The sequence below is a fragment of the Anas acuta genome, chromosome Z, assembly GCF_963932015.1.
Source record: "Anas acuta chromosome Z, bAnaAcu1.1, whole genome shotgun sequence".
NCBI classification, from domain to species: Eukaryota; Metazoa; Chordata; class Aves; order Anseriformes; family Anatidae; genus Anas; species Anas acuta.
This window is the reverse complement of record NC_089017.1, coordinates 58,147,911-58,174,427: the sequence shown is the minus strand read 5'-3', so window position 1 is coordinate 58,174,427 and position 26,517 is coordinate 58,147,911. Positions and strand designations below refer to the sequence as shown.

Here is a 26,517-nt window from a genome sequence, read left to right as displayed (position 1 = left end):
AATAATTCTGACATGTAATTAAGACCTTGTAAATGGTTCATAAGATAAGTTTTGAGTTTGATACACAAAATCAGTGTTGTTTTGATTCTTTTTTTTGCCATACAATTTACAAAGATAACTTCCCGACTACAATTCTTAAAGTTATGTTTGTACTTTCCATAGTCATTTTTTTGAAATCAGAAATATTATTTCATAGTATTTATTATGTTTATTTATTGATTGATATTATTTTCTTTAAAATTATTTAAAAAATAAAAAAAAATATGCTGAATTAATTCATGGAAAAAAAAAATCTGAATCAGAGATGCTACTAATTTCATATGAAACAAAACCAAAGAAAATATGCCTAACATTTTTTAATAAGCAAAGATATATAGTTTATATGCTTTTATATTGCATGATATTAAAATATTTTAAAAGTTTTTTTCTAATATTAATCCCACCAGTCTACAAATCAGCCATTGTCTCCATTGGATTTTTCACCCAGTTTCACCTAAGCCAGAGATATCATGATATCATAATAAGAAGAACTTTGCATATTCTTGTCTGTTAACACTATTTCCTTGATGAAATTAAAGATAAAAGTTTAAAGGTACACAAAAGAAAGTGCATAGACATAACAAACATGCTTAAAGGGAATTGAAGATATAAAGAAAAGATTTATCAGGCTAAACAATTTATCACACAAAGTATACTATGTTGATACAATTATGCAAATAGAGAAAGAATGTAGAAGATGTTTTTTAAATGGCAATGAATGTGAAATAATGATCAAATAATTAAATAAACTAATAAGATAATCAGATGATTAAATAAAACTTAAAAACTAAATAAAAATTAAATAAATTAAAAATAATTAAATTAAAAAATAAATAATAATAAAAAAGATAGATGAGATATTGGTGATTTTCCTAGTTAACATGTATGTTGTAAAGATATGATAAGGCTACCACAAAGTCTTTTAAAAATACTGTGCTATCAAGCAAGATAGGAAACACTTTTAAGACTGGAATTTTTATGTTTGTAAAAAAGAAACTTGCACAGAAGGAGTAACAAAAAAAATGCAAAAGGTCTGAAAATTAAGACTCCTTCACAGAGCAGTGTTTGTGTTTATTGATGTGTTTATTGTGTTGTGTTTATTGATGGTGCTGAGTTGAAAAGAATAATCTCTGAACTCATTTTCCCCAAAAGATAAAGGTTTTAGTTTATTTCCATTGGAAAATTACTCATTTGCTGTGAGATTCAAACCAAATTATGTTATTCTTATACCATTGGGACTATTCAGCATGAATGTTTTTTTGTTTCAGCCTATTTATGATATTTATGTACATTTATGCCCAACTTCCAGGTCCATATTCCTTTGAAAGAATTGCTACCTTGCAAACTACTGAAGTGAGAATTTTGTATAGTTCTATTTTATATTTAATTTACAAGACAACATTAAATAAGAATAAATTTCATTCTTTATGGTGTTAGTGATAACATTTTATATTACTTTATAAAACTTTTTTTTTTTTCTTACTGTAGCTACATTTTTTTTTCTTTATTTTTAACATAGTTAAGAAAGGAAAATATTTGCAGTTTGGGATACCACTGGTCAATAAAAACATTTTAAATAGAAACAAAACAAAACAAAGCAAAGGAAATTATCATTTCAGTGAAGATTTAAATCAGTCAAATAGAGATCAACAGGATTTGAATGTTACCTTTTTAACATTAAGGGGTAGAGAAAAACTTTTCATTTCCATGTAAAATCTTATAGAATTTGTAAAGGAAAGGCTGAGAAAATATAAATTTATGAAGTGACTGCTTAAAATAAATAAATAAAATTTAAAAAATACTGCTTTCAGATCTTGAACAAGATATGGCATTTGCACAGCTTTGGACCATCCTACACCTACATACCTAAATGTAAATACACTCCAGTGAAATGAAGCAAAGAATCACACAAAGGATCACATGTGCATCACGCTAGAAATGTTATAAACAAAAAACATGCTTGTTCAAATCATAGTCTTTTATGACAAGATCACACAAGATCAAAGAGCCAAAACCTACCTAAACTGGAAGACACCTAATCATCTAATTATTATCATCATATTATCAATATTATCACCTAATACCATAGGTACACTCAGAGGGTATGTCACTTCGTGATGCTGGTCCTGCTCAAGACTTCCCATCCCTTATGGACAACATTTGGATCTAGGTGTGGTTTGAAATCCATCAGCATCACCAAACTGATTATCACCTACCATTTCAGAGGATGGGTTTCATTAAAAATGGGTTTCATGAAATCCATCCCCTGAAATGGTAGGAGGCTGGTTGCTCTGGGACCTGAAAGGGAGCCTTAATTTTGGAAACTATTTTCAACCTGTGTAAGAATCAAATCCTGCTGTCCTCCAGGGTATTTCTTATGGTCTATCTTTGTTAGGAGAAAGGAGTGCATTAAAGAGGTTAATATAGTATATGCGACAGTAATGTGCTACATTGAACAGATTAGATTACAGTACAGTATAAAGGTTTTGTTTGGATGTGGGATTTCTAGTAAAGGAGGGGTGCATTTTCTACAGCACAAGTAGGAAAAGAAAAAAAAAAGCAGTTAATTTGGAAGATATGTTTAATACTAGATCTAAACAGTAACTTTTCATGACAGTCATTTCATTAGGAGCTAGAAAATGTTGACAGATTTTTCACCTAATCATGTGAGAATATTTAAATCTCAAATATATAACACATTTCAAAACAAAAATACCTTCAAAGTCACACACTAATATGCCTTAAATAAACTGTAAAAATATACCACAGTTCTAGAACATTAAAATTCCACCAGGCAAGCTGCAAATACCAAAATGTAACAGAACAAAACCTTAACTATTTTTTTCCACTCAGCCAAAACGTCCATTGGTCAATGTTGGTGCACAAGTCAAGTATAACAATGATAGTTGCCAGGATTTTAAAATAAACCCCTCTACAATGATCACTGGCTGAGCCAGAGTAAAATGCTTTCTTGCTTTAATATTATTTCAGGAAATGTGAAGTATCAAATCCATTCCACCTTAATAACAACAACAACAAATTTACTTTAAATTTAAATTTCATTTTACCTTTTACAATGCTTTACACACAAGTGCACATCCTTCACAGAATCAGGGAATCATAGAATATCCTGAGTTGGAATGGACCCATAAAGTTCATTGAGTCCCACACCTGGCACCACACAGGTCTACCCAAAAATTCAGACCATATGACTAAGAACATAGTCCAAACTTTTCTTAAACACAAACAGGCTTGGTGCTGTGATTACTTCTCTGGGGAGCCTGTTCCAGTGCGTGACAACCCTCTCAGTGGAGAACCTGTTCCTTATATCTAGCTTAAACCTCCCCTGCCGCAGCTTGACACCATTCCCGCGGGTCCTATCATTGGTCACTAAAGAGAATAGATCAGCACCTGCCCGTCCACTCCCCCTCATGAGGAAGTGCCCCTCAGCCTCCTCTTTCGCAGGTTGCAAAGGCCTAGTGACATCAATCGCTCCTCGTATGTCTTCCCCTTCAGGTCCTTTACCACCTTGTCTGCTTAGACTGCACTTAATACAGGGAGAATATTTGTTAATCTTCCTTGTTCTTTGATACTTCTTGCAGCTCATACTTAACAAAGTTAGATATTTCTCCTTAATCTGGGTAAGTGCAGTTATACACATGAAATGAGTGAATTGTTACAGCAGACTTTGGTCTCTGTTTAGAAAATAGATTTGTTATTAACACTTATTCCTTAATACCGAAGTCTATATCATTGCTCCAATTTTGTGAACCATACAGCTAAAGTTAGGTCTATGTTTGGATGAAGATTCAAAATTTTTAATTTGGCATTTAAGATTTTAATTAAATCAAATGTTTATAGCCAAGAATCATAATTGCTGACAGTAAATTTCTATTTGTAAAGAGGAAAAAAAAAAAGCCAGAGTTTGATGGAAATGTAATCCTATATTGAATTGTTGAGAATTACAAGAAATTTTATCAGTCTTTCAGCAGGGATTGAATTTAAATATCTGTACATTTTGAGGAAGTCAGATTCAGCACATATGGATTCTGGTACCTTCATTTTCTAGAGAGAACTGTCTTGTTGTTATTAACCCCTGGTATCTGCCTCTGTATTGATCTTTTAAAAGTATAGAGATTCAAATGATTACTGTTGTTTAAGATAAAACTGAAAATGAATAAAGATTATGACAGAACGTATTTAACTAAAATAACCCATTATAATTATTTTCATTTTGTGTACATTTCCATACATGAACACACATGTGTACCTATATGCCTATAGATACAAAATATGATGGCTGGTGAGAGTCTTGTAGATCAATTTTTCATTAGTGAGTCAGATTAAAAATATCACTGCCTATATTTGCAACAGTTTTAGTTTTAATTTAATAAATTCTCCCTCTAATATAGCCCCTAAAAGGGAGTGTATGGCTACTGAATCAAAAGATTAAAAAACACGTATGCCACAATTGCATGTATGTCCCAACAGAGTCTTTCATATGCTGTAGTTTACCCTGTCACCCAGTTTATCACATTTTCAAGACCAGTGGCCATTCTGCACAGTACCTGGTAGAGGACACTGCCCAAGCAATAGCGATTCTCAGCAGGCAGCTCCAGAGCAAGCCTGGTCCCTGCTCAATAGCCATCACCACACAGCTGACCCAAGATCTGCTTTGCCTGTCAATACCTATAATAAACCACATGCTTCTTCTGACTAAAAGTTTGTGAAATGGGAAAATAAAGCTATTAATAATTCATGTGTCATGTAAGTTTTTTACACAAGGAACACCAGAGAAACCAAAATGTGAAGCAGGATGTGAGAGTTGGAGCACAAATGTAAGAGTAAGAAGTATTGCCTATTACTTTATAGAAGAAATTGTCCAGTGCCTGGGAAGAAAATCAGTGAAGCTGAAAAGTAACTGAAAGTCTGGATAAACATATCTGTTGTCTTCCAGGATGTCAAAGGAGTGTGGGATGTGCATGCATCATATAGCAATTCCTCAAAGGCTGTAGGATACATAGAATACAGGATGCTAGCATGGTAAGTTTTAAGGGCTAACTAACTTGACTCTTTGGAAACATTCCACAATTCAAGTAAATTTAACTCATATAGGACTTTCACTTTTTTTTTTTGAAATATTGCAGAGGTATAATTATATCATTCAAGGATAGTGTTTAAGTAAATATTTGTTTCTTAAAATATAAAAATAATAAAAATTGAAGTAATGTCTTCAAGATCATCTAGGCATTTAATAAAATTAATCCATCACTGCAAGAGTGGTAAAATGGTAACATTCAATGGAGTGAAAACAGCAGGCTGTTCAAAACCAGAAATCATGTCAGACAAGTATTACGGTCAATCTTAGAGCAAGATTTATAAATGATGTCTGGGACAAAACAGAACATGATGCTTTGAAAAAGACAGAATTTAGAAGTAAAAACATAACTTAAGGTTGAAAGCAAACATAATCCTGAGTAAGTCTAAAGCTTGTTCAAAAATCACCATTCTTCAGGAAATCCTCAGTGATAAAGGGCTGAAAATCAAGCCCGATTTGAGGGGATGGGAAACTGTCTGTTAAAGTCAGTTTGGAAAATCCTGCTCCTGCTCTTCACTGTTTTTCTGAAGTGATGACCTTCAAAGATTCAAGATACTAAAATAAAAAATAGAGATTAAGATATTTTACACTTGCAGACCTGCAAAATGGGAACTGGTACAGATGATAAAATTACCTGAAGAGGTTCAATTATACCCCCTAGAATATCCCAGTAGAGGCACTTGCAATTTCTATTTTTCAAGACAGCATTGACTTCCTTATTTAAAGCTCTCTGAAGCACGTTACAGTCAGTCTCTATTATATCTAACTAGAGCTGACAACTGTAGCACTAAAGATACCCAAATACTCTAGTCACTATTTTTTTTTATATATTTATATATATATTTGTATGTATGTAAGGACAAATTTCAAGCAATCAGAAGTTTAATAGAATAGATGTCTGAATTTCTATTCTATATTGAAGATCATAGGTGTTATTCACCAAGGATATACAATACACATCTCAGCCATTTTTGGCAATTTTACTTGTAAATTACTGTAGCCGATTTAGAATGCAAACCATGTCCCTTCCCTAAGAAAACACTGCCTTGTAAAAGGCAGAGCAGTTTTTCACTTTATGTCATATAAAAGATAACAATAATACAATGAAAGGAAATGTGACCATGTGGCCAGGTACAATAGAAAAGAAAAATGAAAATCCAGTCTACTTGGATTAAACTCTGGAAGGTCAGGTGCCTGGCAAAATGTGTTCTAAAATAGTAGACATAAATGAAAACTACCATAAACAGCATAAAGGTATCAGTATAACATGCTTCAAAGACTGCTGTGAGGATTAGTTTCTCTAATACAATAACTCAGCTGATTCAAGCATTGGTATGGGATCACTTCATGGCATCATGTCACGTTTTGTAGGCTTCTCTTTATATACTGATAATACCCTACAATTTTAAACACGCAGGCACTGCAATCTTAATAAAGTATCAAGACTTGGTAGAGACCATCTATATTGACATCTTGCATGTGAAAACATACAGTGTTACTAACAAGAGCTAACACAACCTTTAAGCTCATCTGCATTCATTGCTGAATTTAATTTGATCATGTTTAGCTGCAGCTTTCACAGCAGACATGAACATTTTTACATGTGTTATCACAATGTTTATGTGCTGTGGTTTATAAGAATAAAATGGGGAAGAGACACAGAGTCTCAGGCTATATACCCCTTTATGTTCAAATCAAAAAAGAAAAACAAAATTAGCAGCAGATTTTACCACATGCCAGCTGATGATTTTGAGCTTCAATGAGTTTGGGAAAATTACCAGCAGCAGGCAACTTAAACCTCCTAGCAAAAATTTAATACACCCATCCTCCTTTCAATTGCACAGACCTCTTTTTCCAAAAGCAAATATGCAGCATCATTTGTATATTAACAGAGAACAAGTTTGATTTATAACACATACTATAAAATTAACCAGTAAGGAAAATTATCAATAGAGTCCTCATACCTTAGACAAATTTACTCCATTACAAATAGTAAAAGCCTTAAGTGTTCAATTAGCAATGAGTAACTCTCTAATGATTATGATATCATGTCGTAAACTAGCTAATGGGTCCTAATGAGTGGAAAAGTTCACTAGAGATACATATGTTTTAAGAAAATCAATGGAGGCTGTGGCACCTAAATGAGTTTCAAAGTACAGCTTTCCAGAAATGTGATATTATTAGGATAAAATCATATACATATACATATATATACATATATATATATGTGTATATATATATATATAATGTAGTTTTGTAGATAAGCCCTTTAAAAAAAATATATATATATATATATATATATAGTTGTTGTTTTTTGTTGTTGTTTTTTTTTTTTTTTTTCTAAGTCAGCTTCCTGGTTATGAAAGTTGTAGTCTGTTGTTCTAGCTGGGCCAGGTTCAGGGTTATGATGATGTTTGCCATGTGGAGCCCTGCCAGTAGGAGACTGCTCCCTTCCACTGCCTGTCCCCCAGTCCTCCAAGATTAAGCTTAAAAAAAAATAAAGATAAGACAACACCAAATGCCAAGATCAGTATTGTCTGGTAGAAAGCGTGTCTGTGCTGACAGAAAAACAGCTACAGCAGAAACAAACCAGGGTTGTAACAGGGTTGAGCTTGGTCATGTCCAGAACTGGTCATGCATCCATTTCGTCTGTGGAAGAAAAAGGGCTTTGCTACAGAACTACATTAGCAGTAGGTCATGTTAAAAAGGTTGTCCAATGACGATCACTTATGATCATCACACACTCACTTCAAGAAGTAAAAATACCTGTTATACTTCTCTAAACACCAGCAAATGGGAATATTTTGGCTTTCATAGAGGTTCCCTTAGTTGCAGTTCATCTCTGGTGGCATGGGCAACATACTCAAAGATCCTGAACTAGGCAGCCTCACTTTTTGCCAGGCTTTGTTTTATGAATAATAATAATAATAATAATAATAATAATAATAATAATAAATCCTGGTGTTTTGTCCAATGTGACTAATCAACTCTATATTACGCAGCTCTTTACAATCATTGTTTGAAACAAACCTTAGACATTCTGTTCACTGTATGAACTAAGGACAGATAAAGGCAGTGCATGACATCACTCTGGATTGTTCAAGTGCTGTTATTCTTTGCTTCAGAGGAATTCATTAAAGTATATATACACCCTATTCATCTCTACTAAAATCTATTCAGGATTATATGTTATGTCATATTCACCTTCCACCATCTTCCAAAGGCTGTAACTCTCAAGAATACCATATATATAAATAGGCTTTAAAAAATATTACAGAGAAAATTTCTCCCTGAACCCAGCATAATTCTCATCAAGAAACACTTTTAAGTATTACAGAAAGCCAAATAGATGCTCATATCTTATGGATCAAGAAAATTAATAATCTATTGATAGATATAGTCAAATAAATAAATAAATAAATAAATAAAACAGCTTTAAATAAGTGGAACGTCTCAAATAATCATGTTAAAACACTTGTTTATTTTGGTAGGCTATAATAGGATTAAAACACAGAGTGCTTCTGAAATGTAAAACATACTTCAGTACCAGGGGAAGAAAATGCTGTTACTACTCAAGGCAAATCAAGGAGATTATTTAATTAAGATCGCTTCATCCTTTGAACAAATAAAGTAACCTGAATCTGTTTTCTTCTGACTTTACTTGTTCTGCTTCCCACAATTTTATTTGAATTGTTTTAATCAAAAGTACAGTTTTAATCATTGAGGTTGGAAAAGACTTTCAAGATCATCTGGTCCAACCATCACCTTACTACCAATGTCACCCACTAAGCCATGTCCCTAAGCACCACATCCAGCCTTTCCTTGAACACCCCCAAGGACTATGTTCCTTGGGCAACACGTACCGATGCCTGATTACTCTCTGAAATTAAATGTCTCATAACTTCTAATCTGAACCTCCCCTGGTACAGCTTGATGTAATTCCCTCTAATCTTACCACTAGTTAGTTACCTGTGAGAAGAGGCTGACTCCCAGCTCCCCACACTTTCCTTTCAGGTAGTTGTAGAAAGCAATAAGGTCTCCCTGAGCCTCCTCTTCTCTAGACTAAACATCCCTTGTTCCCTCAGCCGCTCTTCATAGGACTTGTGTTCCAGGTTCTTCACCATCCACATCACTTGTTTTCATAGCACCTACCTTATGCTTATTAATCATTTCTAATCTTCTTTGAAATAAAACGGGGGCAATCTCTTGTGACCATATCTTCCAAAAATAGGCTCCTTGTTTACTTTTTTTTTTCTTTCTCTCTTCTTTCTTACCTTCTTTATGGTCAATTACATGGTTTTCTGCCCTGCTGTTTCTTTATAATTACAACTTTTTACAGCCACGTTCTCAAGACTATATTCTTCACTGGTAAGATCTTGTTATATCTTCAAATTGGAAATCTTCATAGTAAGTGGCTCTCTCTTAGCCATCATACTACATTCAGTGCCTACACTATGCACATTTTGCCCTGCATTATCCTAAAATGGCAGTAATCTTCATAGATCTTTGTTATTCTTCAATGTTTTATGACTAGCAAAATAATTATTACTTTGATAGTACAGGTAAAGTATTTAGAACAGTATGAGATATATTTGTTTGCAGCCAAAGCTACTTATGGATTAATGATTATCTGAAAACACTAATTGGACCTTCAAAGGAGTCATGCCTCAATACACAGATGTAGAATTCTCGTAAGTCTTTTCTTTTCTGGTTCATTGTAATTATCTACTTTCCTGGTTTTTGTTTGTTTGTTTGCTTGCTTGTTTTGTTGTTGTTTATTAGTTTCTTTTTTGTTGTTGTTGTTTTGATATTTTTTTGTTTGTTTGTTTGTTGTTGTTGTTGTTTTTTCTTCCAGAAATGAAAACAAATAATCCAAGAAACCAGAATTTCGTTTAATTACATCACAGAATCAAAAAGACCATTGCTTTGGTCTTTTTGAACACCTCTGTTGTACATCTGTGTTGAAGAACACATGACAGGATTTGTGTTTGCATAATTATTTTTTCTTCTACAACCAGTAAGATTTTATATATATATATATATCACATGCAATTTTTCTTAAGTTAAATAACCCATTTGCAAATATTGTGCAGTATTACTAAAATTCAATATTCAACAAGATTTTACCATAAGTCTATTTTTTTCATAAGCTTTGGAGAAACAGTATAGTCAGTACCACTACTGAGTGCCATTATTTCCCAGTCCAGGAAGACATGAATACAATGAAATTTATCCCTTTGCAATATACAGGGTTATGTATTTGTATCCAAGAGCCATCTGAAAGGGAGACTGATCTCAGCATACTGACATAAACTTTGATTTTTTTCAAAGTAAAAAGGAAAAGCAGGAATGTCAATATGCTAATAAATTAGGAGAAACAGGTACTGAGGAACTAAAAAGAAAAAAAAATGTTCATGTGCAGAGCTTTTCTTGCTTGTTATTTTCTCACTTATATAGATTGGGGGTTTATACCTTCAAAATATTTTAGAAATTAAAAAAAAAAAAAACAAAAAAAACAAACAAACAAACAAACAAAAAAAAAAACCAACCAACCAACCAACCAAACAAACAAACAAACAAAAGACTAATAGAATTACTACGATATTAAAAAAAAATACATTGTTGTAGTACTTTCCACTTATACTAATATTATCAAAAAGGTGTATATAGGAACATAACTAAAGTTAATATGGCATAGAGGCTATTTTTGTAGGTATTTAGTACACAATAGCACATCTTAGGTCTATTTTGTAAATGATTGGTAAAAGCTTTCTTATAGCCAATATAAAAGCATTGCATATACGTATATGAACAAAAATTCTTGTTCACTCAAAATAAGTCTTCTTGAACAAATGGACAGCAACATTGCTTGTTAACAAATGGACAGGTGGTCAGTAGAGCCAAGATTTACAGGCAGAAGAAATTTATTGAAAAAGTTCTTTATAAACAGATAGAGCAAGGCTGGCTACATGAATTAATCTTCTGCACACACTCACAGGCAGATGCTTTGCAAGAATGGTAATCCAAATGGAGAGCAGAACAGTGTGGACATTATGCAGATAAATATATTACAGACTGGGAAACTTTGGGAAAACTGAGGAAGACTCAGGTCTAGATTACAATTTTCAATACAGAAACCTGGTGAGAAGTTGATTTTTTGCAAAGTGTCCATCTATAAGAAGTCTGATTTGGTACCAGAACATCAGCATTGAAGTGTTCCTATGTTTAAATATTTAGACTTAACAAGTGATCACCCTAGAAAAAGCCATTATTTAATATCTGTTTAATCAAATGGGAGATGACACACTTTTTTTCTTGAGTATGACTGATCTCATTTGGTTAGTCAGGTACTTGCTGGGCATAAGACTACAGGAGTGGTTAAGCAAAAAATAATCACGAAGTGGGAACCTCAACTCAGAGGGAAGAGTTCAGAGCATCTGTAGTCAGAGGGCTACAGATGAGATCCTCTGAGGCTTCCACTAGGCCTGTGATTTCTGATTTGGATCCAAAATGAAAGAAGGAAAATTTGAGATGATAATAATAGTGCACAGAAACAAATTTCACATGGAAGGAGATTGTGCAAGGTAGGAATCTTTTCATGATGTCTAGGCTACCTCCTGAATATAAACAATAGAAGTATATGCATATGTTTCTCAGATTTCATAGAATCATTAAGGCTGGAAAAGACCTCCAAGATCATCTGGTCCAACCATCCCCCTAGGTTAGTAGGTCTACTAGAGATTAATGATTCAACAGCAATTCTGTAATGATTCTATGATTCTAATGATTCTACTCTAGGATGTTTGTGTGACTTCCAGCAGCTGCTTGTAGAATGCCTCATCCATCTCTTCACCCTGGTTTGGCAGTCTATAACAGACTCTCACCAGGATGTCCTCTTTGTTAGATATCCTCCTGATCCTTATCCTTAGGGACTTTACCTTATCATTCCCAGCCCCGAGCTCAAGAACACTGAAACACTCTTTAATATAGACAGCCATGCCACCACCCCTCCTTTGTTACCTGTCCATCTGAAAAGCTTATAGCCATCCATTGCAGCACTCCAGTTGCAGGAGTGGTCCCACCACATTTCTTTTGTGGCTTTGAATTTATTTCATCCTGTCTTACTCCACATCACTCCACACTAAAGCAGCCCCATCAGTGTGCAAGGACGCATCAAGATTTTTTTTTTTTTTTTTTCTCTAAATGATACCTTTTCTTCCCTTACAGCCACCTCATACCTCTTCTTTTTCCATTTCTTTCTGAACAAATGAGAAAAGATCTCTTTGGAGCAGTTCTTCCTCCAGGTAACAGGAGGTTAACTTGTTCTTGAGTTACTTGTGTCAGTATTTCTTGGAAATTCTGTGCATTCCTGTGTTTATGTCATAGTAGTAGGCATAAGCATATGACAACATATTAGAGAGGAAAGGGAAAGGGACAATAATTTCAATGCTTACTACATAATCTAAAATTTTGCTGAATATGCTAACAGGGAAAAGCCCACCCCTAAAATAAGCTTTCAAATTGAGATAAGTTTTATAAAAGAACATCAGAGAACAGTGATAGATGTTTGCTCTTTGCTCAGTCATGTGAAAGTACTGTTTAATTATGGATTAAGTTGCAGTTTTAGCTTCTTCACTGGTGTCATTCTTTCCATTTTCTTCTTTGAGATCACATTGAGCAAGGGTGATATACAGATAACATTTGATATTATTCACCTGCCTATATTCTCTAGAGAACATCAAAAAATATATAGGGAGGGAGGGAGGGAGGAAAACACATCACCAACCTTGGAGTTTTTTATTAGGAAAAGAAGATAAAACAGCAAGAACTGGGTCTGAAACAATAAAAGTACAACTCTCTCCAGACAAGAGATATGAGAAATACACAAGATGCCTATTTTACTTTAGGACCTGAATTTTAAAAATATATGAAATTCTTTGCCAAAAATATATAAAACAGAACTCTTGTAATTCTAATGATGTCATTTTTAACACAAAGGAGTCAGTATCTAAAACATTATTTATTTATTTATTAAGATTAATGTGACCTAAAGTGTGGTATGCCTTTTTTTTAAAAAAAAAAAAAAAAAAAAAAACACAAAAAAAAAACACTTAAGATTGTCTCCTTTGCTATGCATTTGACCCTAGAAGGGTAATCTAACAAAAGAAAACATCTTGTCCTATAGGAAATATAACAAACTTTGTTACGTCTTGAAGCACTGATGGAACAGCAGGGAAAAAAAAAGAGTGTTTGTAATGTAAGACCAGTATTTGTAAACAAAAACATGCCCCACCAGCCAATGAGTATGGTTTCAGACCTTTGCATTGCATTGAAAATTTAACACGTTTCAATATAGTATGTCAGGATCACTCTTGTGCAGAGCATCTTCTGGTTAAAGATAATACAATAGTTAGAACTGCTAGCATCTCTGAACCATAATGATTGTCTTTGCCTTATTTTTAATGTTAGTTTATTCTGCAAGAGAGTAGTTCAGAATGATTTCATCAGGTGTGTCAATTTCCTGGGAGATAAAGTATTTTTAACAATGCTTTCTTCCGAATATATTTTAATTATCACTAGTGCATGAAAGGAACAAATTAGGAACAGATTCTGCATCTCACCTGTGACTAAGCAGTACTTTTCTATAGATGTAGTTGAACTGAAGCCATGACCAAGAAGACATGACCAAGACTGTCAGTTTGGCCTAAAATGATAATATTAGTGTACTGAGAACAACTTGATAGGTTGCTGGAGGTGCTGAGAAGAACCCAGCTGTATTTCTCAAAGAGCTTGTTTACATCCCCCTGACAAGTCAGTCTGGGAAACAATGGTGACAAATGAAAACAAGAAGCAATGTGGACTGAACACCAATCAGTGCTCAGAACAGTAAGTGCCTCTTCTCTATTGCATCTATGGTTTATTTTTTATCTCCCTGTTGTTTTTCTATGCAGTCATATTAAGTTGAACATTCCTGAGATTTTAGATGAGAATTGATGACCAAAGTTCTAAGCAACAGTGCAGTATCCACTGCAGAGTATACATGTTCATGATACAACATTATTAACAACAACAAGTACCCATTAACAACAGCAACAAAAAACTTATGCTTAATTGAAGTATGATTACCACGGTGTAACACAGCATCTCTGTGCTGCAATCCTTAGAAAACATACTCTACAGACAAATTTCTTTAACCTAGGTCAACAAATGTAACTATGACAGATACCATAAGAACCTGAAAATAGAAATGACTACTTGAAATTCTGCATTAAACTTCAAAAAGTAAATTATAGATATATCCTTCATAAATGTATATTTTTTTCATTAACATCACTTTATATACTTTTGCAAATTACTCCAACAGAGCAAATGCTTTGCTTCACTTATGGAGAGTAGCTAAACCATGTTTTGTTGTCAAAACCAACAATAATCTTGCAAATATATATTTGTTTGTTTGCTATCACATCAAGCATAACTATACCAGCCTAATAGAAGTAAATCGAAAGGCAACATTTTTGTTGTAACATATAAATCACTTCTGCAATATCCTTACTTTGGGTTGTCTCTGCCAGCTGTAGCTACAGCCCACCTTCTCCACCCATCAGACATAGATCATCAGCTGTTAAATGCATTAGATTATTGACAATTATCTCAGTTATTTCCTGTGCTAAACTCATTCACCTCAGCAGAGATACAATAGAGCTGTTTCTTACCAGGAATCTGAATAAACATTATACCGTTCTGTAAAACTTCTCTCTACTTACTCCTCTCAACATTTACATATGGCAGATAGTTTGATCTTTCCCATGTAAACAGGTATCCAGCTGCAGATTTGGTTGCTATTTAGTCTATTTCAACCAAAAGATCACTTTTGTGAAAGGAAAGAAGACCATAAGATTGCTATTCAGATCTATATGTTTTATTTATTTATAAATGAGCAGGTAAAGCAGACAATTAAGTAGGTGATGAGACTTACCAATGACATCAGTCATGGAATCCACTCCATTGCATGCAAAGAGTAAAAAAGAGGATACTTCAGCTTGACAATTACCTGAATGAAGGGTTACAGCTGCAGTTAATAAAATTACAATCAAGGAGTCATTCCAGAAAAATTATCAAGCAGCTGGTTTAAAAACCAACCAAATGAACGTACATTTGCTTCTAATCTTTCCAATAAGCACAAAAGCACGATTAAGTTCTTGGTAGTGGTGTTTTGTTTTGTTTTGTTTTGTTTTGTTTTGTTTTGTTTTGTTTTGTTTTGTTTTGTTTTGTTTTGTTTTGTTTTGTTTTGTTTTGTTTTGTTTTGTTTTGTTTTGTTTTGTTTTGTTTTGTTTTGTTTTGTTTTGTTTTGTTTTTTTCTCCTTTTCTCCTCTTTTTTTTTTTTTTTTCCCTTCTTTACTAGGAAGGTGTGTGAGGATTCAGCTAAAATTGTAACTACACATTCCTTAGCTGAAACATCAGGAATTAGAATCTAGGCTTTTATTCACCTGATACAAGAAAGATGGAAGATGAAGTTACCATGGGGAGTGCTGAAGGACCTCTGTGAGTTTCCCAAGTGGACAACTGTGGTCCCGTGCGAGAAACCTACAGAACTGGATGCATCAGCTTCTCTTGAGCACTTAGACTTGCATTCTCCCCTCTGGAGCAGGAATAGATATGTATTTTAAGGGACTGTTTGCTAGTTTGGCTGAGATGCATTTGGTTGATTTACCCCCCAAAATATTTCCAACACTAAGTCCCACAGCTCAGCTTCTATCACCTTAATTCAAAAAGTGAATCAAGCCTATTAAGTTTCTCTAACACTGGAAAAAAGACTAAGAAGGAGGATTAAATACTTAGTAATACCATGGAGAAATATAAACTACAGGTTGGTAGAATTTTTTCCATCTTATGGGAGCATTTTGTATTAATATGTGGCCTCAATGTCTCCTTTTGTAGTCCAGTACTGTAAAAGAACCGAATCACTATCTTATTGAGCAATCTGTAGAGAAAATAAGAAAATGCAAATGTTTCTCTATATGCAACACATAGACCATCTGTAAGTCATATCATCTTTTCTTTTTTTTTCCTTAATATTGCATACTCTCTACTAAGAAAGACTGAGAGCTCAATCTTTCCCTTTTGGCTTTCCTTAGAGCAAGCCAGCTGCCTCATGGAGCTATCAGCAGGGTTTATTTTTCCTGGCTTGGATGCAAACCCCTAGTTATTAATATGGGAGTGAGCTCTGCTAGCTGACAATTTAAGATAAAGTAAATTGGAAGTGACATAAAGGAGCGTGTGGGTGTTAATGTGCGTCACCAAGGTTCTTTTCTGACATCCTGAAAGGTCTTGTCTGTATGGCTGACACTAGCAACCTTTACTAGTGACCCTGTGCTATTAAAGGGTAGGCACTCTCATTGATTTGTAAAAGTGACAGATGCGGCATGTGGTTGTAAATTAGCCATGTGAAGTCAGTCTCCAGAGATTTCCAAGCATGTTTTTTCCTTTGCAATGATTTGTGTTCTTCCATTTACCAAGCTGCATGAAGTGAGGCACTTAACTCTTTTTCACCAGTCATCTCATTGTACTTCACTTTTTTTTCTGATTCTTTTCTTCTTTTCCCATTCTCCCTAATCTGTTATTATTCACAAGACTAAACTTCTCAGTTGTTTCTTAAGATGCTTTTCTTTTTCTCTTCATAGTATTTCTAAAGAAGGTTAACAAAGTTATATTAGGATAAAGTTGAAATCTCTTCCAAACCCTTAAGCCCTAGCTTTTATTTACAAGTACATATATTTATATATATACATACGTGTATATATACACATATGTTTATGATTTTTTTCTTATGACAGAATTACTGTTCTGATGTGGATTTTATTATTAATTGTCACTGGTCACACAGAGTGCAAAGGGAGAGTGAGTGAGCTTCCAAGTTATCTTCAGTTCTTACAAAGAAACTCAGGTGTGATGGAATAGCACCATTTAAGAAAGGGAGAAGTTATTTTTTACAACTACAGCTGCATAATGCAAATAATAATGGGAAATAAATTTAAATGTTTCTAGCCTCAATTAGGTAATTCACATCAGCCTTTTAACAAGTATCTACAGTGTTCATATGGCATTATGGGGACCTGGAACCACCACATATTCCATTCCTACCAAGTAAGAATTAAGCTACAGCAGACAATCTACCATCTCTCTTCCACGAATTTCCTTCCATGGAAATTCAATCATGCCATTATAAAGCTGATTTTAGATATGTATTTATATTGCAACTTATTTGCTACAATAAATCAGAGTTCCATTCAGGTAAAGATTAGCTGGATGATCAACCTCTAATAATTAAATGCAGGACATTAAACACTTATCACAGAAAGTATTTATGTGCCATTTGCTACAAAACCAAACCCAAAGCAAAACAAAAACATGTCAAGACAAATTATTCCTTGGTCTAAATGTCACCAGCTGTAAAAAGCACCATGACAAAATGTGCAGGTTAAAAGGTCGTGACCTCATAAAACTACTATTCTAGCTCCTTATCCTAAATCACTTCCAATTATGTATGGTAAGTTCTTTCCATTTTGAAGTAGAAAACACATTTTCTGAGAATTTCAAGCTGGGCATTCAGTGTAGATCCAGAGGTGAAAGGTTCAGGGTTTTAGCTGCTAAGCCGCCAATCTCTGTCCTCTCTTCTTTTGTCTTTCCTTTTGAAGTTATTCACAACAGTTATTTCTAGTGAGTATTCATTCAGTGAGGAAAGCTTGTGCTGAAACTGTCTTCCACGCACTTTAGGATTCCAACAATTCATAACATTGCTATTTTTATTTCTAGATTCAGCCAAATGCACATAGGTACCCTATTAATGCAGTGGCATTTGAGACTGAGATATTTGTCCATAAATTTGACTTTGAATAAATAAATAAATAAATTCATATTTCCAAATCTTTTCCATGCAACAGGGATGGGTCATATTTGATCACAAATAGATCTCAGTGCACTGTGATCACTATGACACCTCACTAGTTCACCTCTATGCTATCTCATATGTGAGTCCATGACAGACTTTGCCAGGGGAAGCCCACTTTCTGAGAGAAAGAGGAAGTATAGAAATGACAGGACCCTTTAGTGTTAAAATTTAATATGAAGCTATATTACCATAATTATCACAGTGGAAACCACTGTCTCATCAAGCAGCCGGATCCCAGGACATGGAGTTAATTATTTATGTGTTCAGAACTGGTGTTTTGGGTACATTTGGAAGGCTGAGTTAACACTGTAAGGGGTTGGAAAGGGTTTAAGGATTTTCAGTGTCTTTCCTCCCACCCCCTCCCGTCCACTCCCCTCCCTTTTCCCTCAGTAGCTTCTAAATGTTTTATAATTATTCATTTTAAACCTATTTCCTGGTCAATCATTCTGAAGCTGCTCATTCCTTCCCTTTAATAAAGTCCAAAACTGACTGTTACTATGGAAACTGCTACAGATGTAACAGCTGCAATTCACAAGAAAGAAAAAGAAGAGGAAAATGGATCAAGAAGTGTCACTTGCATTATGCAAAATTTCATAGTGATGTATGAATTGCGTGCTGTGAATAAGGTTCTTTGTGAACCCAAAAAGTTAGAAAGGTCACCCTAATATTAGAGGAAATGATTCCTAAGTCAGGAAATGAATTGTTTTCATTTTATTTTTTTTTTGTGAAAAAAAAAAAAGAGTTATTTATAATCTCTTTTTTGAAACAGTTTTTATAGAAATATATATATATATCATTTTTTCTTTTAAGTGTCTTTGCCTATAAACAAATTTTGATCTCTCTTTCCCTTTTTTGGGGGGGTTAGGAACACTCAGAGAGAAAAAAAAAAAAAAAAAAAAGTTCTGCTTTAAGCACAACTGACATGTGAGCACCATTTGTTACCAGGTGGTCAATTACATCTTTTCTTTGCATATTTAAAGGTATTTTATGCAACTACTTAAAATCTCTCCTGAACATGTGTATTACGCAAAAGAAAATGGGGCTGTGAAAACTCAAAATAATGGAAGTATTGTAGTAAACAAAAGCTGTGCAGGAATGTACTCAGCCTGTTTCCCTTATCAATTGCAGTATTTTTACACCCCCATAAATTTCTCTGACTGCAAGCCGGTTTCTGCAGACATAGTCTGGAGAGCCTCAGAGAGGGAAGGGAGAATCAGGCCTTTTGTCTAGTGCTCAGCTGCCATCAATTATTTAGGAGCAAAATTATGTGACATTTTTCTTTCAATTATGCTGTTTAACAAGGCTTGGGAGTTAATACTGACCAGAAGATGTTTTATCCAAGATATGCTGTAAAATACTCTGCACTCTGTAGAACAGATCTCCCTTGGCTCTCAATTAATGACTGCAGCCATGCAACCACACTAAACTGACTAATCTGACTTGACTGGAGCTGAATGCACCTCAGTGTTTTTAATTATTATTTTTTATTATTATTATTTTTTTCCCTCATAATATATAGAGAACTGTTTGTGCTGGATGTGCAGTAATAAAAAATTGTCAAATGTGTCAAAAGACTTAACTTCATAATATAATTCTTCAAAGAGAGGGTTGTATAAAAAACAGAAGGCATGCTGCTTTATTATTACTGTGGGGACTGCGTGATCCTGTGCCTGACAAAGATCTTTTTAAGATGTATGAGCAGTGTTGTGAGTCTGTATCCAACAGCATCCTTATTGTTTTTTCATCCAGCAGTTTAGACTTCAGCTTGGAAACTCACTCCTGCCTTTTGCCCTTGACTTAACAGTTCTGCACAAGCGGTTAAGTACATTCCCAAACTGTGCATTTTACACACTCTGAACATTAAGCGACAATTTAAATATTATGACATGCACTGAGGCATGCATCAGATATAAAGAGGAAATTCTTAACAAGTATATTTTTAACAAAGTCTATTTCCACATGAAGCTCTCTGCCTGGCATCACAGCTTCTGAAAATCTGTAGTGACTCACTCACTGGAAAACTCAATGGAAGTGCAAATGTAATCTCTAGATTTGACAATCACCTGCCCCCTTTACAGCTCCATTACTTGATGTTTGCTAATTTGATATTAAATCATGGGACTCCTCTGAGAAATAAGTTAATTCATTCCTTTTAATTTATATCTTGTTTTTGTGTTCAACTATAGTTTTCTTTTAGCATGCTCAATCAATATCCCTATCTGACTTATATATAACTTATATAACTTATAATATAACTTATCTGACTGCTTTTGCTGTGTTTTCTTTGCCTCAGGATTGACAAAATGCATAGCATAAGAGTTCCAAAGTTGTTAAATTGCATGTCATTGCCCATTGTTCATTTATGTTGTACCACAGATTTCAGATCAGCACTGAAAAATCAATTCTGACATGAGCCAAACAAGTATTTCTTGATGTTCTGGTAAAGAGAGGCTACATTTTCAGGAAAGCCTTAAATTCTGTAAAGAAAATGTGTCTTCAACTCTGTTTCAACCATTTCACTTTTGGAGGCATAGTCAACCTGATTCCAAAACAACTACAGAAAATTTACAATCTGTATTGCTTAGTTTATTTCTGTTCTTTCATCACTTGTAGGCCTTAGTATCCAGGATGATTGCTTTAAAATGCTGCATTATCTTTGAACCATGATACTCTATACATATTAGTGTAATCCCAGATTAAGAAGAAAAGTTGAGGAATGAGAGGGTTGAAAGTTATTCAGCAAAGCCAAAGAAACTTCCTTCCTTACAAGTTTGGTGTCCCTTTGTGAAACAGATTCAAAGTTATACAGAGCATAAACAACAACCTAAAGAACTGAGAGTGCAGGAAGAGCTATTTGCTGTAAAGGACTAAAAAAAAATAATATGTAAATGACATAAAGCATTTGGAGTTTCTTACATCAGTGATTTGTGCATGTTGTTTGCCCTGTTGCTTTGTCATGGACTGTATCCCCCCTTTAACACTTCAACCAGAGAGACACCTACGTGCAGGTAAAATACAGTATGCTAAGCTGTCTGTAGTCAGCAGGATGCTACCTTAGATCACAGAGATGAGCTCTGCAATGTTTCCTGTAGAGGTACAGCCAAGAGAAGAAGCAGCCAACAGAGAGCTCTCAGCCACATTTTTACTGTTCCAAAGTCCTCAGCAATGCCTCAAAATATGTCTCACTTCCAACAGGCTATGTACGCTATGAACCACTGCACCGCCCCTAGCAGAGACAATGTGAGAGACAGACAGAAACTCCAAGCAAATCCTTTTTGCTAGAGTTTGCCTCAAATGGGGAACAATTTTTGCAATTCAGAAAGGTGTTTGTTTGTTTGTTTGTTTGTTAGTTTTTGGGGGTGAGATCCCCTTCAGTCTGAAAAGAGGGGGCCAGTGTGGGATGAGGATTTTGCCTGGGGAGTCACAGTATCTTTCCCCAGATTGATCTACTGCAAAAATTACATCTCATTAATAGAAGTTAGGAATCAACACTTTGAAAAGTTACATTCAGAAAGCAAAATCTTTAGAAATGAAAACCAGGATCCATTTCTTCTTTCTCAAGTGAAATCACAGTACATCTTTCTACAGCCCAAGGAATTTATCTGCAGTTTACACTGTGGCAGATGATCTATCAGCAGACAAGGCTCTATGAAATCATCTCACTCTGTTCACAAATATGTCATACATTAAGGTTCCCTTTGAGTATCAGGAACACTGCTTCTTTTCTTAAAGAAAGAATGTTTTTTATTTTTTCAGTCTTGTAGCAAATTAGAAATACATAGAAATATTTTGACAGAAACCTGGTCTAGATAATGATTTTTTCTTCACTTGTTCTTATATCTTTCTTCAAAAGATAAATTTAAAATATGGACACAATTCCTCTTAAGTGTTTTATCAGAAATAGAGCATAACATTTCACACAGAAGAGGCTTTTTAAACATTTGTATGATTCAATGTGAAAAATTTCCATTATCCCAGAGGAATTTAGTGGAAGAGTGAAATCTCAGTAGCATGAAATCACAGAAAATGGAATGGAAATTTTTCCCCCACTAAATTTTCCATATAAAAATATCCCTTCTCTTTTATACGCATATATTAAAAGCAAGATGTAATAAAGACAGAAATAAACTCTGTGTAATAATCATAGTTTAAGCATTTAACATACCTTGTGAATTGTTGAGCTATTTTATTTTGTAATAAATAGTGAATAATTGATTTATCTCTGTGTTTCCAGTAATTTGTTCCACATTCTGTGTACTTGCTATTTTATTTCCTTTTCAAAGAAAAGACAGTAAGGAATGGAAAGAAAAGACAGTAAGGAAAGGACATACTTTGGTTATAGTTATGCAGAGCTTATTTAAGATGAATTTCAAGGAACACACACTTTTTTTTTTTTTTTCTTTGAAAGACTATTTCTATTTGAAAAATAACATATATTAGTGTACGTATGTCTTTTTTTTCATTAAGACCATTATTTTCTGTATCATTCAGTATCATTACACTAGTGAAAAGCACTCCACAACATCTGCAAAATTTGCTGCACTTATAAAACAAGAAATACTTTGCTCTCTTACGTGGTGTGAAAGACAAGAAAAATAGAATAGAATTGTGAGGTGAGTCTAGCAGAGTTACATATCCATAACCACCCCATGAAATACAGTGGTTATTTATTTTAATGATTCTGGCTTTAGATGGCCTTACTGTTTATTAATCTCCTCTAATTCTATTTTATATCAAGGATATAAATGCTAATGCTATTAGAAGATGTTAATGAATCTGTATCACAATGAAAAATACCCAAATAACTACATGTGCGCAAAATAAAGACCAGCTGCAAGTCCCGTGTGAATGTCCAGTTAGTGTAATATATAACTCATCAGTAACAATTCCAGATCTTTATAAAGGTAACCTCCCAAGAAATCAACGGGTCATATGACAGATATTTTAGCACATCTACCTTCAAGAGGAAAAAAAAAAAAAAAAAAAAAAGTTTAGGGGGATGTATTTCTAGGACAATAATCAGTCTCTTTCAGTCACAAGGCAACTGGTTACTACTGGTTACTACATTTGGGTTAAATTCCAATGTTGTCTTTAAAACGTTACAACACTGCTTAAGATTTGAGATGGTATTGAGCAATTGCTGAAAGGTGCCTTGAATGTATGTAATGTTTAGAGGAGCAAATCACGACATTAATTCAACATTCCTTTGAAGAAATATTCTATTTTTTTCTTGATGAAAAAGTAGTGCACAGTATTAGTGTTAATGACATTGTGATGTTAAAAGTTAATAACAGAAATGTTTTGTTTTCTTCTGTTTTGTTTTAATTAAACAGGAATTAATCTAATCTTTGGAAGTCATTATCCAAAATAAATGAGTATTAGAACCTCAACAGAATAATTTTGGAAACTCTTCTTAACTAACAAACCAATTAACTTGGTTAAAATATTTAATCATTCCTTTACAGATAGAACTCACACAGAATTTCAAGTGAGAATTACCATTATCATTTAAAAGAATGGAAAAGATCCCATAGATGTCTCTGCGTGACTTGAAGAAGAAAAGATGGCAGCCAGAGAAGTAGAACTGCACAGCCCCTTAGGGATTCAAAAATAAAAATAATAACAATTAAACAAACAAACAAACAAAACACGCTCTGCCTCTGTGCCATCTTGTGAAGCTGACTACCTGTACCTGTAAGGCATCATGATTCATGACAGACAGCAGAAAAGATGCACAGGTGTTGTGTTATTGTGGAATGAGAATAGATTACAGTATTTAGACAGCTTTAGTATCTGGTTACATACTGGAGACACTATATATCAATGCCAAGTTTAGGACATTGTAGAGGTTCTCTGGTAGACTCAGAGATCTCTAGAGTTGTACAACTCTTTCTATAAGTGTAATAATTATCAATGTGATAATATGTGCCTGGGCTTAATCCTCCCATTACAGAACATATGGGGCTGCTCACAGAAGGTTTATATACCCATTAAAAAGGGAATGTGCATGTTCTCCATAAAATACAGATTTCCATCCTTTATCTGTATATATAATATAATATAATATAATAATAATAATAATAATAATAATAATAATAACAATAATAACAATAATAACAATAATAATAATAATAATAATAATAATAAAGTGTTGTCTTGCAGCTCTGATTATTTTTCTGACTCTGTTCACAGAGGTTTGGCTCCTCAAGCATTAGCAATTCTGGATTCCCCCAAGCACAGACACAATCTGTTGGCTGCAAGGTGTCAGGACAGGTCCTATGTTACCTGTCCTATGTTACTGAAGTCAGAGGCAGGAGCACACAAAACAGGAAGGACCCAGAGCCCTTCATGAAGTGAACTCCAACTGATACCTTGGTTGAGCATCGTTTGAAGAGGATAAAATTTTCATTGTGTAACTCCATTTTGACAAAGAGAACCCAGGACCTGAACACAACCAGCATGAAAAACCTTTGTGTATTAATTCCTGGCTTAAGAAGGACCCTTGCTAGAAATGCCTGAAGAGAAGAGAGACAATATGTCTTTCTGCAAGGCAAGATGTGATCTCTGGAAATCCAACAAACCTAACCTAAATAACCATTTTAAATATACATCTTTGACTGTGAAAACTTAACAACTTGCGCTAGCCATAGGGCAGAAATATAGAAGTGTTTAATGCAAAGAAAACATCAAAGGGAAAAGCTAAGTTTCAAAGACAGGACTTCTAAAAAGCAATACCACCATTCTCCAAAGCTCCCCAGGCTCTTCTCTAGTGGCTTTCTCAAGTGGAAGTGTTCAAGGGGACATAGATCAACCAGATTTGAAAACAGAATTTTTCAGTGGCATTCTTCAACATTCTAGATAAGACTGGGGGAATTTTTTCCTGCTACAGTTCTGTGTCTTTATTCTAACTCATTGTGGTGCTGACATCTTCTCTGGAATCACCTCATGATGATTCAACTCAACAATCCTGTTTTACCTTTCAGGTCAGTGTTCTCACTAAAGTGGGGGAAGGTTGAATTACCCTGACTTTGTGGTATGCTCCGTGTTTTAACATCCAGTCAGATATGAGACCCTCCTCTTCCTTACTTGTTTCAACCTTCTCCTGGTACTAAGTGTACCAGTAGATATTTTATGTATAAACATTTAGTTATATTATCCCAGTAGTTATTTTATATATAATTATGTATACATACATATATATAGTTTAATTTAACATTTTTAAATTGAAGTGGAATCAGAAGAGTTTTGCTAAAATTAGCCTTTTATCTGAATACAGTATTGACCAAAGATGATATGGTTTTGATTCTGAAAGACCAAAACCACATTATAACTAATCTTTGTATGATTCTTATTGTAACAAATTGTGTAGAATGCTTTGCCTCACTTCCTGTAGTCATGACATTTTATTCATGCACTATAACTTTTAAGCATACACTGTCATACTGTTAATATACAGTAAACAATATAACTGACTTTCTTAAGAGCTCCCTTTCTCACTTCTCAAACCTCCACGAATCACAATAAAGGCATCTTTGAGATTATATTTTTCTTACCTAAGAAAAGTCACCAAGTTGATCACCATCTGAATCTTTTCAGCATTTCAAAGCCATCTTCCATCTGTATCTTTGCCAGAACAGTACAAGGGTTTCCTTTCAATTTGTAGTTGCACTGGGGAAGTATTTTGATTTTTGATTTGGACTGTGATCTCCCAGAGGTTCCAGGGTTTCTGGCTGAAAGTAAAGATTCATGTTTTATGTTTCCTTGCAGCAGAGCAGTACTATGCACTGCACACTGTGCTTCAGCCTATAGATTTTTGAAAGCATGTCCGGTACCTATTTTGTGGGTCTTTGGACACTCAAGCATGGTTTCCTGAGGGAATGAGTCAGGCTGCACACATTTTCAGCCTCTCTTTGTTCCACAAACTATGTAATACTCTCAGAGACTACTCACAGTAATATGTGGTAACAGACTGAAGTGTCTATATAAAAATATCTGAGTATTTGGCACCTGGTATTATAGCCTGCCCCATAAAGCCATGCTTGCATTTAAACAATTCCTGAACTCTATACCATGACTTACACAATGCTGGGTGGAGGATTAAATAAAGCCACTCATATTAGGGACCACAACTTGTTCTTTCCCGAGCAAAGTCAATCACAAATGAATATGGATCTGAAATAATGCTTTAATCTTAATAACTCTTTGGTACCCCTGTATATCTTAAACTCATTGTTTTAAATAGTGCACAACTGCCTATACCATGTGGGAGGCACAGAGCCAGCACAAGCAGTTCCAAACAGAGCAGCCTTCTCAGTGTTCAGCTGGGAGCTTTATTCAAGCACTGACCCACTTGAAATGGCAAGTGTACTGAGCCTCACTTAGTAAAAAGTATAACATGGAAAGTATAACCACACATCCATTGTCATCTTTG

At 34.3% G+C, this 26,517-nt stretch overlaps 1 long non-coding RNA gene across 3 annotated transcripts in view; it reads right to left on the bottom strand.

Moving 5' to 3' along the window:
* Window positions 1–26,084, bottom strand: part of LOC137848324 (uncharacterized) — a 74,182-nt gene extending 48,098 nt beyond the window's left edge. For all 3 annotated transcript variants that reach the window (XR_011091287.1, XR_011091286.1, XR_011091285.1), the window contains exons 1-2: window positions 25,640–26,084; window positions 15,114–15,188 (exon numbers count right to left, since the gene is read on the bottom strand). This is a non-coding gene — a long non-coding RNA (uncharacterized lncRNA). The remainder of the gene's footprint in view (window positions 1–15,113; window positions 15,189–25,639) is intronic.
* Window positions 26,085–26,517: the final 433 nt, after the last annotated feature.